The sequence below is a fragment of the Solenopsis invicta genome, chromosome 1, assembly GCF_016802725.1.
Source record: "Solenopsis invicta isolate M01_SB chromosome 1, UNIL_Sinv_3.0, whole genome shotgun sequence".
In the NCBI taxonomy this organism is placed as follows: domain Eukaryota; kingdom Metazoa; phylum Arthropoda; class Insecta; order Hymenoptera; family Formicidae; genus Solenopsis; species Solenopsis invicta.
The window spans coordinates 25,324,119-25,343,155 of record NC_052664.1 but is presented as its reverse complement, the minus strand read 5'-3'; the positions used below and the strand labels follow the sequence as shown (position 1 = coordinate 25,343,155).

At 36.3% G+C, this 19,037-nt stretch overlaps 1 protein-coding gene across 4 annotated transcripts in view; it reads right to left on the bottom strand.

The window, feature by feature from the left end:
• LOC105202030 (inositol-phosphate phosphatase) overlaps window positions 1–4,045 on the bottom strand; it is a 28,093-nt gene extending 24,048 nt beyond the window's left edge. For 2 of the 4 annotated variants that reach the window (XM_039450631.1, XM_039450637.1), the window contains exons 1-3: window positions 3,810–4,036; window positions 3,016–3,091; window positions 2,890–2,933 (exon numbers count right to left, since the gene is read on the bottom strand). The gene's annotated coding sequence lies outside the window, so the exon portion shown is untranslated. Of the gene's footprint in view, window positions 1–2,889; window positions 2,934–3,015; window positions 3,092–3,682; window positions 3,730–3,809 lie in introns of those variants that run through there. The other 2 variants (XM_039450644.1, XM_039450641.1) reach the window with 2 other exon arrangements.
• Between the last annotated feature and the right edge of the window lie 14,992 nt (window positions 4,046–19,037).

The window sequence follows — 19,037 nt, the reverse complement described above, 5'->3', positions numbered from 1 at the left end:
CGCACGTTATATGTAAAGGTAAAGGAAATGATATAAGATACAGATATTATATTTAAAAAAATACTAATATTTTTAGAGTTTACATTGTTTTAGATACTTGATGATGCTTTTCTAGAAACTTGAACATTCGTTTTTTTTTCTATTTTAAATATTTTATAGAATTAATATTATTATTCATCATTTTATCCTTGTTATTTGTCAATGTTAAATAAGATTAAAATAATTCATTGTATTGCATTGTGTCATCTGTATATTTCACTGGAAAACGATCTCTGTTCAGATTCATAATGAAATATCCGCGTTCATTAAATCATATTATCTTATAAAGGGAATAATATAGATACATAAAACAAAATAATAAAAATAATAAATTATAAATTAAGAACCAAATGAAAACTATAAACCAAAAATTATTTTATTATTTTACAGTTTTGGTTCAATTAAAGAAAAAATTATGGATGAGCGATTGGTTCTAATTCTGATTCGCGGTGCAAGTTTCTGGTTATAAATGACATTATGTGTAATATGATAATATGTATTTGCAACACATGATTTAGCTATTTTTAATGAAACATTAATCTTTCTTACATTTTTATTTGCTATCAAGAAGGATAATTAAATCATTCGATAATTGAATTTATAAGTTTTATCCACAGAATGTTTACTTTTAATTAATTTTATACTTATGTATAATAAAAAGAGTAAGGCAAAAATGCACAGTAATTTCAAGGATGCAGTGTACGTCAGAAATACGAATATGTACATGCATGTAATAAATAAATAATATGTTTAAACATTTTGCAGTTTGTGTAAAATACTACGTACAATGATTGTAAATATCTCTGCTCTCATTAGAAAATTATAATTGTATGTGCATGAATTATTGCTGATAATCGTAATTCTGCGTCTGTTGAATATATCCAAGATAATTTTCTTTTAAACATAGAATTGCATGACAAGTAAAAAAGTGATAATTTTTCGTATTTATAAAAATATCTCTTTAACGTTTCGTTATATAAGTACTTTTTTCTGAACCGAAGAATATTACACACTCCGAGAGAAAATACGCTTGCGTCCTTTGAGACTTAAAAATTACCTTTCGTGTGTACTTTTACCTTATCCTCTTTATTTTATCACATGCAGCACATAGGAAGATTAGTATATTCTTAAGCATTTTATTGCGCCACGCGGGATTGAAGCAACGATTGTTCAAATGCAATTGAACGAGCAAGAGCGTCGCTCGGAACAAATGTTCCGTTTGAAGCAAATGATGTTCCGGGAAATGGATGGCAGTCACGATAAGTTCTAGCTGGAAATTCGTTATTATCGCGAAAAAATCGCGACCGGGCAATAATACGCGCGTTCGGCTTTTCGATAGCGCTAGGCACTTAATAGCGCCACTCTAGATTGATATCAGGTAATTATCGTTCACGTGATGAAGCACCATTTCCCGGAATTCCCGTGCCCTCTTCTCCCTCGGAAATAATACAGCATGGGCGTAAAATACGGGATATCCCGCTCTAGACATTACAAATCGCTCCACCGCCAACTTTCCGATGATTTATGCAACCGCGCGATGACTGATGATCCTCTTTATCAGATAAATGTACTACCGTCCTGCGACGATCAAGTCCTCACATATTTGCTGCAACTTCCATATTTTACGCGAGCTCATTTATTCTTAGAACTTAAGCTACGACGACGTGCAAGCTTCTTCTTCTTCTCTCAAAATGCTGTTTCTGATGCAGCAACAATGCATAGCATTAATAATATTATTTTAATAGCTTATTACTTGAAACGTGTTGCTTCGTTAATAAAATATTTGCTATCATGTATCTTCTATAGTATAATAATCGAAAAGTTGTAAAAGCATATAGATTTAATTACTTTGTAATGGATAAAACAATATTAGAGAGAGAGAGTGCGTTTGTATGTGTAAATAAGTAATTTATAGTTATTTTATAACTATTTTATTTAGTAAAAAAATAAAATAAGTTGAACATAACTATAACAATACTGCACAAAATCATTATTTTTATTAGCGTATAGTGCAAATAGAATATATATTTACTTATGTAAAAAAAAAATAGACATGAAAATGTCAAAAATTTGATTGATTGTATAGCTCAATGATTCAAAAAATACTAGCATAAATGGCATTATCTACAAAATTTACCTGGACTTTTTTGAAAACATAGTGACAATTATTAATGGAAAATGATATAAATTAGTCAAGAGAAACGAACAATCAAGTTTCTTAAAATGGAATAAATAAAATTTATTCATGTATAGATCAAAATATCAAACGTTTTGGAACATTAATTATTTAGAATGAGGGCCTCAAATAAATTTTAATAAAAATGTACTCATTCGACGTCTTTTCACTCAGAAAGAAAGAATGCGAATAACAGAATGCAAATAAAAAAAAAGGGGACTGTCCCTCAAAGCGAGTTATTAAGCGCTAAAGTTAGCGAGTTAAAGCTGTTAAGATATCTGTTATACTAAGGCTGCAGTCCAATTCACGTTCAAAATGCTGTTAGTTTCTATCTTTATTATTCATTAAGCATAAACAAGATAGAATGAAGCCAATAGCGGTTTGAGCGCAAATCGGACCGCTGTCTAAATGCTTAAACTAAAGTTCAAGTATTTAACATATTTAAATGAAATACATAAATTGAAGTGTAAAAAAAATTAGTTGAAAATTATAATCGAGTTCATAACTTCTTTTTAGTACGTTATATTATTATAACACGTTCATCTTGAATCTATGAAATTTATATTTGTAACACTTTTAACTTAATACATAAAATATATATTTGCATAAGTATCTTACATGGATATTCCATTATTCTGATCTAATTGTAAGATTAGTGTTGATTTCTCACTCACCAATATCACGACGTGTAACAACGGAATCGTTACGCCACGTTGACCTGTAACATGAATAAGAAATCTAAATTAGCGCTCAACGACACAATTATTATAACATTAAAAAACTTATATAATGTTACTCACCATAGGGTTGCTCCGCCGTTGCCAATTGTCCCAGAGCCTGCGTCTCCTCTCAGTTTCCGTCCATGCATAATTAACACTATAATACATTCGTGAACAAAAGATTAATTACGATTGCGCACTAATAATCGAAGCAACGCGCGATACTTTGTTGGCGGAACTGCCGGCGAAGCGACATCACCACGTAGCGAAAGGGACACACGACCGCGAGAGGTTATGATCCAGAATGCGTAGATCGATATTTCGTAGGAATATTAGTCGGTTTATTTTATTACCGCATATGAAAACTCGGAAGTAGCCGCGCGTACAAAAAGAGAATTCGCTCGACAATGATAAGCAAGCTGGGCGATACATTGGCCAAACAGAGTTCGCGATGATTCGCACAGGCGGGCTAACCTTTACGCCGTTCTGCAACAACGCGCGCGTCTCAGAACGATCTCGCTGACTCGTCCGAACGTTTATCTCATTGTAAGTTACTCACGAAACTCGGATGTACAACATACAAAAAAACTCCGCCCACGAAATCGTCGACGATGACGTTATGCAAAAAAGTACGCGTACGAACGACACGAAGCTCGCAGCGAGTGAGAGTTAATGTGAATTAACGTGCGTGTCTCAAGGCGATGGCTATTTCGTATGAATATTCACGGCACTGATGTACGGTACATACACACAAAAATGCTGTATATGCAAGGAGAATCGAGCACGAAATGTCCATTGTGAAGCGAACACGATACCCTCGCGCCTGTCGCCCGAACACGGCGAAAAGTCAAACAGAATTTTAAGACAATCGTCACCTTATACAACAATCATTTCACTCCATAAACACATTCGACATCATATCCGCAAGAAACTTCGAAACGAGGAACACGAAAGAAGCACCAAGAAAGCACGGAGCGTTCAGTGGACACCGGTACAAGTGGGGCAGGTGGGTAGAGGACAAAGGAACAAAGCAACATCCATCGACGACCATCGACGACTGTAGCGCCGGTACGGCGTACGGCGCAGTTACTGCGCCATCATGCGCCATCTACGAACGTTGCCGAACGGCGGCGGACGTAACCGAGCGCCTCAAGCGGCCGTGCGGCACTCGATCACGTCCGTCGCCGCTCGGCAACGTTCGCAAGTGGCGCAGTGACTGCGCAGCACCGACGACGGTCGTTGAGGTTGAGTCGCTGCCACTGCCATGTTGCTTTGTCCTCTACCCACCTGTAACCGATGTTCAGCGAACGCTTCGTGCTCCGTTTCTGGTGCTTCTTTCGTGTTTCTCGTTTTGAAGTTCCTTGCTAATATGATGTCGAGTGTGTTTATGGAATAAAATGAGTATAAGGTGACGATCGTCCTGAGACTCTGGTTGACTTTTCGCTGTATTCGGGCGACGGGCGGGAGGATACCGTGTTCACTTCGCAATGGATATTTCGCACTCGATTCTCTTTGCATGTGCGTCCGAGTTTTCGTGAGTAACTTGCAGTGAGATAAACGTTCGGACGAGACAGCGAGATTGCTTTGAGACGCGCTCGTTGTTGCAGAACGACGTAAAGGTTAGCTCGCCCGTGCGAATCACCGCAAGCTCCGTTCGGCCAACGTATCGCCCAGCTTGCTTATCATTGTCGAGCGAATTCTCTTTTTGTACGCGCGGCTACTTCCGAGTTTTCATATGCGGTAATAAAATAAACCGACTAATATTCCTACGAAATATCGATCTACGCATTCTGGATCATAACCTCTCGCGGTCGTGTGTCCCTTTCGCTACGTGGTGATGTCGCTTCGCCGGCAGTTCCGCCAACAAAGTGTCGCGCGTTGCTTCGATAATTAGCGCGCGATTGTAATTAATCTTTCGTTCGCGAGTGTTGTGTTAGTTGTGCGCGCACGGAAACTGAGAGGAAACGAAGGCTCTGGGACAATTGGCAACGGCGAAGCAACCCTATGGTGAGTAACATATTAGTTTTTTTAATGTTAATTGTGTCGTTTGAGCGCTAATTTACATTTCTTATTTGTGTTACAGGTCAATGTGGCGTAACGATTCCGCTGTTACGCGTCGTGATATTGGTGAGTGAGAAATCAACATTAATCTTACAATTAGATCAGAATAATGGATCCATGTAAGATATTTATGCAAATGTATATTTTGTGTATTAGGTTAAAAGCGTTACAAATATTAATTTTATGGATTCAAGATAAATGTGTTATAATATAACATACTGAAAAGAAGTTATGAACTCGATTAAGTTGTTCAACTAGCTTTTTTCAACTTCAATCATTTATGTATTTTATTTAATTATGTTAAATACTTGAACTTCAGTTTAAGCATTTAGGTTGTGGTCCGATTTGCGCTTAAACCACTATTAGCTTTATTTTATTCTTGTTTATGCTTAATGAACAATAAAGATAGAGACCAATAGCACTTTGAATGTGAATCGGACTGCAACCTTAATCAATATGACAGATATCTTAACAGTATTAACTCGCTAACTTTAACGCTTAATTACTCGCCTTGCAGGACAGACCGCCACGTTTTTCTTTCACATTTGTTTTATTTTGAGTGAAAAGGCGTCAAATGAGTATATTTTTATTAAGATTTGAGGTGATATTCTTGTTTTAAATAATTGCCAATGTTTTGAAACGTTTTATATTTGGATTTATACATGAATAAATTTTCTTTATTCCATTTTAAAAAACCTGATTGCTTGTTTTAGCCTTTAGTATTATTTATTGCCTTACTCACAACGCGCGTTTTAATTTTACAAATTAGAAAGTATATTTAATAGTTTCTAAAAGCGTAGTTATTACTGTGTTAATTTAAATAACTATTTTGAAAATATATGCCTATAACCGAGGCATGTAACATCAGCCAATTTTTATTTTTTTTCTTATATTATTTATTTTTGTAAATTTATATTTTGTTGTACTACGTACTAATTAGAATGATAGATTTTTTTATAATATAATGGTCATTTCTAGTTGATGTCTGATTTTTCAATAACACTCATTGATAACTGGTGACTAATTGAAACCTTTTAAAATACTTGTAGAAAATAAATACAATTTAATTTAAAATTTTTAATAATGTAAACAACTAGATAGCAAATAAAGTAAAACGTTCTCTATTTAACATTCTACTGATAAAAACGTAGTCTTATTTTATATCGTTATTATATAATTTATCATTTGTATCATTTTTTTATATTACATAACATTTTATCATTATATGTTATAATGAAAATTCTATTGCAACGAATAATGATAAAATGAAGGTAGCATGTTAATTTATTTCACTTTGTCCATTACGCCAAATAACAGTTATTTAATTTTAACCATGAAATTAATATTTTGTGCATTGTGATCATGTAGATAAACGAGAAGATTCCGTTATAAATGTTTAATTTCCCAAGGCGCAATATCATCTCTAAAAATAATGTCACAGCTTCTCGAAATAATAATATTCTCCTACGGTTTAGCCGCGACACTAAAACTTAAAGAAATTGCTCTCTTACGTTCTTAAAGCTGATAGTCCGCGTTGTCTGTAATGAGAGGCTATCTGTAGTAATGCCAAAGTGATCCGCGTAACTGCAATTGCAAAGTGTTACGACCTCCGCCTCGTTACGTGTGCGCAATGCGGGCGCACAACTCGCGCAACCGCGCGATATTACATAATTATCACGCAGAAGGTTTTTGGCTCGCGTTCCAACTGCGGATACACGGCAAGGGGATTACCCGCCATAACACTTTATCCATTAATGAAGTGGCCGATCGATCCGCGCTATCTCTGCGGCTCGTACATCCCGCGGTGTACGATATTTCTCAAATATCCCCTCCGTATCCGAGTTTTTTACTCTTTACCCGCAACCATAACTCAATGCCGTGACACATCAAATCCTGTTTTAACGCTCTCGCATGTTTCATTGTACGCTTTCCCGATCTCTATAAAGGCAGCTGCGTATATTTATCGTATTTGTAGTTCATTTGTAGTATAATTTTTATAATATACTTTTTTTTTTAAATCTAGGCAGAAAATAGTTTGGACGAAAATGTGATACTACATGTACATTTTGTATTTTGTTTTTTTAATTTCTTGCTCTTTAAAAATACTAAAAATTATAAGTCTAAAAGTAAAATGTAACATAGAACGTAAATATGTTCATTAAAAAACACATTAAATATGGTTATTAATTTATAATTTTTTAAAATATTGTTAATTTTTAATTTGAAACAGTACAGTAAAATATGTACAATTAAAAATCAGAATATTATTATTTATTACAATTTATAAAAAAAAAAATTAGCAGTTATTCTCTTCTTAAAAATTCTAAACTTTCTAAAGCTTCTAAGATGGAATTAACAGATATTGTTCAAGGTATTGTTCTCTCAAACGGTTCTTTCTTTTTTGATTCTGGTGCTTTAAACCCATTATTTGATTTCCACAAGATTACCGCGCGCTCTATTTTGATCTGTCGGTCAAACTTCAATTTCGGCGGCGATTCTGGGCGCTTTATATATATCGTATCATAAGTGACATGTACCATTTTCAATTTGTTGAAATTGCCATTCGTCGAAGGGAGAAAAAAATAGCCGCTCGTCACACCGCGACCATTGAGAATCCTCGAGTTCGGGCTCGAAAGGGATAACTGATTGGGGCGGGCGAGAGGGGAGAGGTGAAAATAGTTCGCAAACGCAATTAAATCGCTATTTCAGTCCCACAGTTCGTCCGTGTCTCCGACCACTTTTGCGGTCGAAATTTAAATCAATCCCGCCCTCGTTCTCTCTTCATCCCTCTATTTATCTGCCTATCTGCGTGTATCTCACCCCCGCTCTCGGAGGGATATCCCCGATGCGCGTAGTGGGATTCATTTGCTATCGCGCGGTTAACTTTCAACAATGTTGCCATTGTACATATTGTTCCGCATCCGCGACTCGCCGACGACGGGGTGGTGCGCGACACACAAAGCGATGCGTATCCTGTGGCGGATAAAGCGAACGTGCCTTCGGGGATGTTATCTCTGTTACGTTACTCGAGTACACGCGTTTATGTGTACGTCGAGAACGCCGCGGCACTTCGCCTTGTGTAACACGCGACGCGCAAGGCGACATTTGACATTCGCTTTTCAACGCGATTTACGAAACGGTCGCGATATTCGTAATCGCTTCGGACTGTCACATTGCGGCCGTCGTTGTCACTAGTAGTGACGTTAATGGCTTTAAGCTTTCCTTTGCTACAAATCCGTGTGTACATATCGCTCCCTTGATACGTAGAAAAGTGACGCGTCTCAAAATTGGAAACTTTTCAGCAGGAGCATTTTCGAAATTCTGAATTGGAAGAACGTTTTACTTAGGATAGTGAATACGTACAATATGTATAATATTCACTTTCTTTCCATATTATACTTTCAATATTTATGTTGTATTCTTTAATCTGAGTCATTGAGTTTTCATAATTCGAACACAACCCTTAGACTAAATTTCATCTCTTATCCCAGAATTGTAATATCATATATATAATAATATTATAATATTTTGATTATTAATGAATTTATAAATAGCAACATTTTATAATTGTATATCATTTTTTCACAAGAATAATTATTAGATAAAAGTATGTTAATCAATCTCTTTTCATTATTTCACAAAAATGTTAACTTTTTACTGGTGTCACTTTTCCATCAATGAAATGCTATATCAATCGTAATTTTAGGTGTGCAAGTTAATCCAATACCTTTTTTCATTAAATTCCAAGTTTATTCACAAGAAATCAAATAGAAATTTAATACTTGAAATAATTTTCCATCTTCTGACTTTGTCCCGGCTATAAAATAGCTGACGAATATCTACGCAGAAAAAGCTTGGTAGTTTTGAGTCAATTAAGTTTTTATGATTTTTTTTTCGAATCTCTTCCATAGATAGCACAGAAAGATTGCAATATTGCAAAAACTTTGCAAAATGTTACTGCAATATTGCAACAATACAATATGTTTTGATATATTTAGTAATATTTTATATTACCATTGTATTAACAACATTTATTATTATTAATACATTTTAGCACATATAATTTCTAAAAACATCATGATCTTCCGTCTCCTTTTGCAGCATATAGCTGAACATTGTCGTGCTTCGGAATAAAATCTTCATTTCGAAGACGGTGAAAAAAATGCAGAATTAAAGATTTATCGATAGAGTGCCTTTAGATAGTTATATGTTTACTGAAATCAGGTTATATTTGCTTTGCCTGTTCCTTATAGATTTAACTGATTTCCCTCGTTGTGAAAGGAAACGCCCGAGTTTACGCTCGAACATCCAACGCTAGCGCGATTGGATCGGACCCTTCTTCGAAACTTACTTGGCTACTTGAGTTTAGAGATCAAAAGTTGAGTAGAGTGAAGGAAGAAGGTGAGGAAATTACGTGTCAGCTTGCTGTCAAAGATTCTGCTCACGCGAACGAAGCGCAAGATTCTTGATATCACGTGTACACGACTTTCGGATTCATCTACGTCGTTATTAGTCGCGGCTGCGACACCCCCGCTGCACACTACCCTTCGTTTTACTGAAGTATTATTAAAATGTCGATAAATTGTCGGCGCTTTAATTAGCATCAACGTAATTAACGGAATACCGAATAACAGGGACATTTATTATTCACGTTATCGGTATGAAGAGGCAAGAGATTGATAGGAATTTCGAATTCCAGTCAAGTGCGTTCAATTCCCCACATACCCTCGTACAAATTTTTATACGAAGAGAATGATTTCTCTGAGGTATCTAAAAATTTATCTAGATACAGATTTGAAAATAACTTTGACCATTGAAATAAATATGAACGATGTCAAGCATGGTGAATAATGCATAAAGGTATGATATTGTAATAACCAACTTGAGTTTTCCTCATAATTATTTCGATGGTCTAGCAATATTATTTCTAGATTTAACTGCATTTAGGTACTTTAGCAAAATTGATTTTTATGTGTCGATTTAATATTTGTGGGTTACATGGTATGATACATTTGACCATGTATTATATTAAATTAATGTGCTTAAATCACTATCTTATTGTTTCATGCAGTTAGAGCTGGAATAAAATTTCTGATAACGAAATAAAAGCATGAATTACATAAAAAGTACACCAAGTCGAAACACCAGAGGCACATTAGACTTTTGTCACAGCTCGTCGCCTTGAAACTTTATCTCCTCTCTGATTCTTCGTTCCTTAACGTATTGCTGAACAAAGAGAAAATTACATTTGTGCAACGTGTCATGAATGGAAATGCTCGCCGTTTCGGTCGGTCGGTCGGTCGGTCGGTCGGTCGGCGCGCGGCCCGTCGCTTCGTCCGAATTTTAACTAATTTCTCCATTATGTCGCTTTACAGGGGAGCGCGGTGTCACAGACCGTTGTCGCGCATGAATTTCGCGTTGGGCACGAAACAGTGTAATTGGACCGTGCACTTCCGGATGCACGCCCGACAGAATACAACCGGCCAATCGTTCCGGCATGTATATATGCATACGTGCCGCGTTGCGTTAGGCTGACCCTCGGAGACAATGCGGTGCTCACGTGTGTCGATATGCATATATTTACTTATTTGCACACCCTCTTCGCGCTCGTCCCGCGAATGCGCGTCGGTCACGTGCGTAAGTGCATCTATTACTATCATTTTATCTCCCGTCTATGTGAACGTTTCGACCGATTCAGAGTTCAGTCTCTTTCCTTCGAGATTGTTTTTTCATAACGGATGTGAATGATCTGTTGCTATAAATCGTAGATGCTCCGCGATTACGTTTCACGATTGCAGGTTTTTATTTGTGGAATTTGGAGCGCTAACGTTTTGTTGAGGTGCATATGAACAGAAGAATAATAGGTATCGTATCATAATTTTTTAATATGTGGAAAGAACAATTTTATTGTAGTATCTAAAAGTTTAGCTATACAGTACAGAAAATAATTTAACGTTGAATTATTAAAATAATTATGTAGAAGGATAATGATGTTGTTGCAGAAAATTCCAACATTCTAGCAACCAGCTTAAATGTTCAGTATACATTTTTTAATGGTTTAACATAATTTATTTTTTTAGATTTGTATTTCAGCAAAATTATTTTTTTCCGTGTACAGAAGGTTTAAATATAAAAATGTACATTTTGAAAAATAAACGCAAATTACATAGATTATCGTTTTGCATGCCTCTAGTTTCTATTCTACTCTCATATTTTTGTTCTCTTCTGAGAAAACGAAATATTTTGGTACTGCATCTTCATTGCGGTTAATCCTCCTTGGAGCTCCGGGATTCGCTTCTGAAAATAATTCACGGGTCGGAGATTGACAGATCGAAGAAGCACAGCTATATGAAAAATACAGATCGCGGTCACCGTTCACGTGGCGCGTTATAAATATTTCCGCCGATCATCCATTCGTAATACGGCAGAATCACGAAACGCAGTGGCGCAAAAAGCCACCCGATTCGTAGAATGCGACGTTGTGAATCGAATCCTCTCCCCTGGAGGATCCCTGAAAAAAAAAAAACCGTCAAAAATATTACGGGCGATATTAAAAAAAAAATCCTCGGGGAATCGACGCGGGCTGCCGTCGATATTTACGCGGGTGCATCAAAGCGATGTGCATATTTAATTTCGCCGGTCGGCGTAGGCACTTTGCGGACGCGTAACCGCGTCGGGGCGTCCAGATGGACGGGTATGTCTGTCAATTTGCGCCCGTTCGCTCTGCTTCGCGTGCGTCATCGCGTTGCCAGCTAACCGGTTATATCGCAGAATCGTTGGGTGTGCAAATAGATACGCGTGTAATCACTCCGCCGAGTATTAACCAGCTGCGCGAGATAATTCGGCTGCTCATATAATCTTCCTGCCGGAGTCGACAAGAGCCGTAGGTATATCAGTTCGTCATGCTTCGGTGTCCTCTCCGGGCGGAAGAAACACCGCCTTGGTAATCCTATTCGCATCCTGCACAATGTGGAGCATAGAGAATGCGAAAGGATCGAAAGATCAAACGTGGTTCGTAGCTCAAGGTCTTTCCGCAAAAATTTTTATTTCGTGAAAAATCATTCGAAAATGGCACAAGTTCAATTTTCACTCTTTCTATTAGAGTAACATTTAGCTCTACGTGATTTAGAGAGTTCACGGAAAGAACAATTTCACTGCAGCATCTACAGATTTGGCTGGATCAGAAAGTAACTTGATGTTGAGCCATCATAATAAATAAATAGGATATTATTACTGCAAACAGTTTTGATATTTCAATTGATTATCCGATACAATTTTTTTTTACAGTTCAACATAGTTATTTTCTGATCTGTATTTCTGCAAATTTGCTCTCGCCGTCTGAGATTTCGTTTAGTGATCCGTTATTGGCAACGCGATAATTTTATTTGCATATTATAAATATCTTTCTCTTTCTGATTTTACACTTAGAGATGTAAATGAATATGTTATGTCTCTATTTTCATGTTTCAAATTGCATAAATGTCGCGAACTCAATTTGAGAGAGAAGTCTATGTATCACATTGGAAATAGACATTTTGTAGTCACTCATCTATGAAAAGGTGTTTCCTTTCGTATGACGATGTTATTTTTCCAAATGTACTTCTCTACTTTCATCCTTTGTCTCTTTAAACTCCAGACTAGCGGGAGAGTCGTTCAAAAACTAATTGTCGCGTTCCCCGGATGAGAGAAAAAGAAGCCAGCGAGATCGAACGGACGGGACGGACTCGCCCTGGCTAGGATTGGTCAACGGAGACCCGTCACTGTGAATGAAAAAATCGACATCCGACTGCACGCATGGCAGCTTAATTACTGGCCCCATGCTGGAGTGCGAAATTGTCAATTACAGGGAAAACACGTGGACGGGAACCGCCGGACCACAAATTAACGTGAACGTGCACTCGTATTCTGACATATCGATCGCTATTTTCTCCTTGAGACACATCGCTCGGTGAAAAATCGATAAGGCACAAATGCCGGGGAAAGTTTTATCCAAGTAAATTTCATCGATTTAAATAATACTTTTTACAAGAAACAAATGAGATTCACTTTTCATAAAAAGTACTAATTTTTAGGTCGCTGAAATTTATTTCGGTAATATTTTCTTGAGGGGATGGAACAGGGAACAGAATGATCATTGCTAAATTATCACATAATACGTTGAGGGATGCGAAAGGACTAATCGTTGGAATTTTTTTTTATACTAAATTTCGTCGGAACTTAATGTTTAAAACAATTCAAAGTAATTTGCCAAAGCGAGCCTACGCAGTTATTGGCGCGAGTACAATAAGATTGTTGTATGAGATTTTCCGTTCAACAATAACCAATATAACTTGAATATTGTCATACAGCAAATCGATGATAACATGCCAAGTTACTACAGTATTATAGTGTTTAGACGTTTCGATTCATGATGTGGATTCTCGGTGAGATAACGAATTGGTGCAAGTTCTATCTATGGCTATGAGCTCTGCTTGCAAGTTACTTATTTACGTCCGACAATTGTACTAGTCCAAAGTTAAAAGGTTTATGTCTGAAATTTCAAAGTTTTTTTTTTATTATTGAATCTGTTAACAAAACTGAGAGGATTTTTTTAAGTCAAGAATTAAATTTTGGATTGAAATGTCTGGACAGTATAATACTGCAATAATTTAGCATGTTACTATCGATTTGCTGTATGAAAATATTCAAGTTATATTAGTTATTTTCAAACACGAAAATCTCATACAATAATCTTATTGTACTCGCACCAATAACCGCGTAGACTCATATTGGTAAATTACTTTAAATTGTTTTAAACTTCGGAGCCAATAAATTTATATTAATTTTTAATGTTTATACTTTAGGTTTAGCAAAATAAATCTCCTCATTTGCGCGATAAACGTCGAGTCTCTTATACCTACTTCTCATTTTCATGTAATATTTACTCGTATTTCTCATAAGAAAATACCTCAGTGCTTGGGTTTTTACGGCGAAATATGGTTTTGCGTGTCGTCCTCACTGTTCTTTTAATGGAAAGAGAATTCATCGTGTATTTTACTTAAATCGTACAGTTTGAAGAATATAAAATCGCGTTCTCATAAAACATAGAAATTGAATGTGCGCGAGGGAAAGTTTTTCAGAAAGCATGCTAGACTGATTCTGTGATTGAAGTGAACTTTTCAGTGTATTTGATGTACACAATAGAGGATTTAATATATCGTATTCGGTAGAGAAAAATTTAAAATATATGATGCAATTACGTGTACACTGAAAAAAAAGACGTGGAATCAAGTGGCACGCGCAAGATTAAAAGAAACGCAAGAATCAAAGATAAACTTAATTAACACATATGTAGACATATATACCATGTCATGTACACCTGATCAATAATTGTAATGTAAGCCTAATCCGCATCTATGTTGCGTAACGGTCAGATTGAGTAATATAGAAATACTTTTAATGGGATATCCTCTCAACGCGCTTTATTGAATTTTATTTTTAAAACGACTGCATAAGTGGATTGAAGAAAGACTTTTGTGCTGTATAATTGTATCAGTTCTATCCTGAAAGTTATAGGAAAACGATGGAATGCGAACCGATAACAGGTCTCTGATTAAAACGATGGAGAGTCACGATTTTTTATTTTATATGGTTCTGGAGTCACCCGCGCGTGAAGCGAAAGAGAGAGGGAGGGAATAGAATATAAATGTAAAAAAAAAAGTTTCATTAACTCACTTTCTGTTTAACAAAAACTGATAAACGTCGCCGTTCGATGAAAATGTCATCTTCTAAGAAGATAAAATTTTCAATTACTCCCGAAACGCAATGTGTAACCGGTGTAAATATCGGTGTAAACGTAGAACAATGTGATTTACGGTCCGCATAATTTCGGCATAAAGTTTCCATGCCGGCATTTTATGCTTTATCGATTAGCGACATCGTCTAATGGGATAACATTGATTCTATACGGGGACGTCACGTAACACAATATTGCGAGATGTACATGCCAATCGATAGGAGATTAATAGATTCGCGTTTCTCAAATGGTTCTACGTGACCACGGGGGGGCTTTTACTATGGTCGTCGCGAAGGATTCCGTGCGTAATCAGATAAAATATAACGGAGGGATATTTCCAGGATCTAAAATAATATCGTAATATGAGAACTTTGCGTCGCGAAGTGTAAATGAATAGTGAGCGAATATTAGTAATAATATTACGGCAAACAAAACCCTTAAGGCTATTAGCATCGCCAAATATGTACACGAAATCGCCGGAGGCCACCTTGATATTAATATAACAGTTCCGCGCGCACTCCTGGGACAATATCTACTTTGCGTATCTGCGATCATTGTACTCATTAACATAGAAATTAATGCTGGAGCTTATCCGCGATAACATTTTATATTACATTCATTACAGCTACTCGTTTGTCTGGACATTTTAGTTCGCATAATCCAGAAAGAATGATAAACTGAGTAAATTAATAAAACGGACATTTTAAACTAAGCCGCGCATTAATTAACATTTGACAATTATCAGCTTAGCTGCTCGCGCAATAAATACGTAATATAATCCTTGCTGCTAATCGATCCGGTGGGTGGCCCGTTCTTTAAATGTAGGAACGATTCGTCACTTTTCGAAGCTTTTATGGAAATTACTCACTTAAAATATTTTTCATATGAAACCGCGGACTGGCGTGGTAATGTTACTTAAAATTCTTGCAAAACTCCCATTTTCCGGATGATATATGCGGGTCGTAAAACGATAAAAAAATCCGGACACCGGTGGGAATCGCGCTTTATAACGATTTTGTGTAAAAAAAGTTAAGCCATACACAGCGGCCATTAGAAAAAAAAAAAACAAATACGAGCGATAGAGAGAGAGAGAGAGACAGAATTAAATGTGGAAATTCGTCACTCGCGTTTTCGTTCTGGCAGCCGCGCCGGTTTAACACCCCGCGACAGAGCCGCTCGAGAGTGAGCGCGGGCGGCTTTTTCTCTCTCCATTTTCTCCCCCCACGTAGTACTTATTCGATATCTACGAAACTTTTCGTCCCTCCAGCGAGTAAAGAAGTGCACTCACCGCCGTTCCATCGCTCATAACCACACGCCATTTTGCGCCGGTGGGAAAACCCCGCGGAAAACTTTGCCGGATCCTTCATCTAGTTAGGAGTCGCAACCACCGCGCTGCTCATCCTTTTGATTAAATTTATCGGGTGGCCATCCAACTTTTCAATCGATTGTTACTTCGAACTTAATTAGCTCCAGGTGGTCGAGCGTCAAAGTGAGAAACAGGAATTAAATTGAGTGGCCTAAAATGCTCTATCGCGCACAGATCTACTCTCCTTTAAAGTATAGCGTGCGGCACTCGTAAAGTAAATCTTTCATGACAGGAAGTGGAAAATATCCAGAATATATAACATAGATATATGTCAAGGGTATCTAATTTTTTACGTATTTATTCAATTGTCTCTTATGACAACAAATTAGCACACGAAATTGTTATTGTTGTTTAGATATTGTCCTAATTATTAGAATCCTCGACATCTCAATTTCTTCTTACTATCCTCCAGGCATTTAATGGTACATTAATTCAAAATAATCATCGGTTGATTGTACGATAATGATGTGGAATTATATTATTTTTCAAAGAGTTATCGATATTGCGAAGTAAGTTTTGTCTAATCTACCATCTGCGAAGTGTCGTTGGGAATGTGGCCTGTCGTACTATTCTCTCGCTACTTTCAGAGATATATAACATATGCTGACACGTGCGGTAACAATGGCCTTACGTGCCTGGTATCATATGAAGAAAGAAATCCATCTACGGTGCTGATGGACGAACTTTATATTAGAAAAGTTTTTATGTCTTCTACCGGCCGGAAACGGTCCCTATATTCTCTTCCTTACACTATGCAATCTGTAATCGTGTCAACTTGTGTCGGTGATATATCACGTCCTAAAATTATTGATAAACATTTCCCTACGTTAACTAGGAAAATCGACGTTTGTTGTCCCGACATTTATTGATTTTCAAGATTGATAATTAAATATCGAGCCAACCTAGTTTTAGAGATACGAAACATAACGATTATTTATTTACCTTCACTTTTTAAATAATTTAGGCGGCCTTAGAATATCGTCGTGAGATGATTTTTTATTTAATATTTAGAGCTGGCAATTGCTTCTATCGATTCTATTAATTTTTTATTACATATCCACGAGATACGGAGCTTTTCCTTTGACTAGAAGAAAAATCTTTAGCTAAGATGGAGGATTGTGAAGTTTGCGAAATATCATATTTGAAGTTAACCGCAACGGAATCCTCTTTCGCGACTCGCGTAATCCCGCCGCGAAGAGCGCGATCTTTCCGCCTGCGCTAAGTAGCGCGAAAGCTGATTCGCGTGGTCATGGAGGGTTCGACATTATTACGCGGGTATTAAATTTGTTACGAATGTGTGGCGCGTGGGAGATGCGCGAGCATAATTTTCATTCCCCCGGAGGAATCTGCAGTCGCCAACTTCTAACGAGTTGGCCGAAGTTTCATTCTTTTATTTCGCGATAATTAAAGTTCACGGAAACTTACGATACCATCTGCAACCTCTGTCAAGCCGGGCGAAGAAATCCAGCCGCGACTTACGCGAACGACAGACATAGCGTTACCCTCGTTACTACAACTTCGATGCATTTCGTGCTCGAGTTGGTCGATAAAGGACGAGGCTATGCAAAAGCTCGTATTTTTATATGTCGCCGGAGTCGCACTTGATTGTCCGTGCATAACGGAAAGATGATGTTCAACGTATTAATTTAATTTTTATTTACTTCTTTTAATCCTTGTGCTTTACTTACATTTTCCGATTTGCAGTGTAATATTTAATATTTAATATTTATCACTACGACTATGTCTCTCAACTTAATTATAAACTATAAAATAACTCATAAACTATGTATAATCGATATTCTGCACTGCTAAAAATGTCGTAAAATTTAATGCATTTTTAAGTTAAACATAAAATTTAAAGTATATTAAATTTAATGTATTCTATAACTGAGCAGTATGTGCATGAAATTTAGTGCACTTTTAACAAAGTTAAACGTTCTTTAATGTACCTGCTTGAAATTTGTTTCCGTTACATTACATTAAATTTTGCTGTCGATTTTTAACAGTGATTATAATCACTAACTGTATATCAACACATTTAAATTAAAAAAATTGGCACTGCCGGGTTGGAAGCGGATCTTAGTGCTCAATAATAATTTCCTAGATGAATTTATACATGTTGACAAGCTTGTTCAAACTGCGCACCGCATGTTTGCCGGACTCAAACTATTTGTTACAATATACAAATTATAAATTATTTATTTTGATATCATTCCGATCAATGTTTTACTTTATAACATATTTAATCGCTTTCTTTAACCTGTTTGCTAAGCCTTTGCAATTTATTCTAATTATGCCTATCTGCATATCCGTTCCCTTACTTCATTCTACTTTACCTTTATTGCTTTCTTTTCTTTTCTTTTCCTACCTTTTTCATTACTTCTAAACCTTTTCCTTTTTTAGATCTTCAATGCATTTTAATAACGAGAATGGAACGAGAGAAGTAACGCCTTCAATTTGATAAAGCACGAATGGAATTTTTGTATAATGAAACAAGAATATGTAAAACGCAAGGATTGAAAATTCACTCTTTCAAATAATATACTTTTCTACATTTTTACTCGTTTTACAGTTAACTGTATGATAAAATAATTTTTTGGTTCTGTTACTGCGCGCGTGTGAAAGCCTACGTACATACAGCAATTCAAAATGGGAGACAATAAAGAGGATTGGTTGAAGTAGCACGCTGTTATCGAATTTTTTTTATTGCGAAAAATATTTACACAATAGAATTTTAACGAGAAAATTCGTAGAGAAATGCGAAAAAGATTCTTTCGCTATGTGAACAGAATCCGAAATTTTGCAAGAATGTTGCGCAAAAATAAATTTATCTTTGTGATGAAGAAGAGCTATGGAATATCGTAACTAGTTATATGAATGTGATTAACGTAACATTTTTTT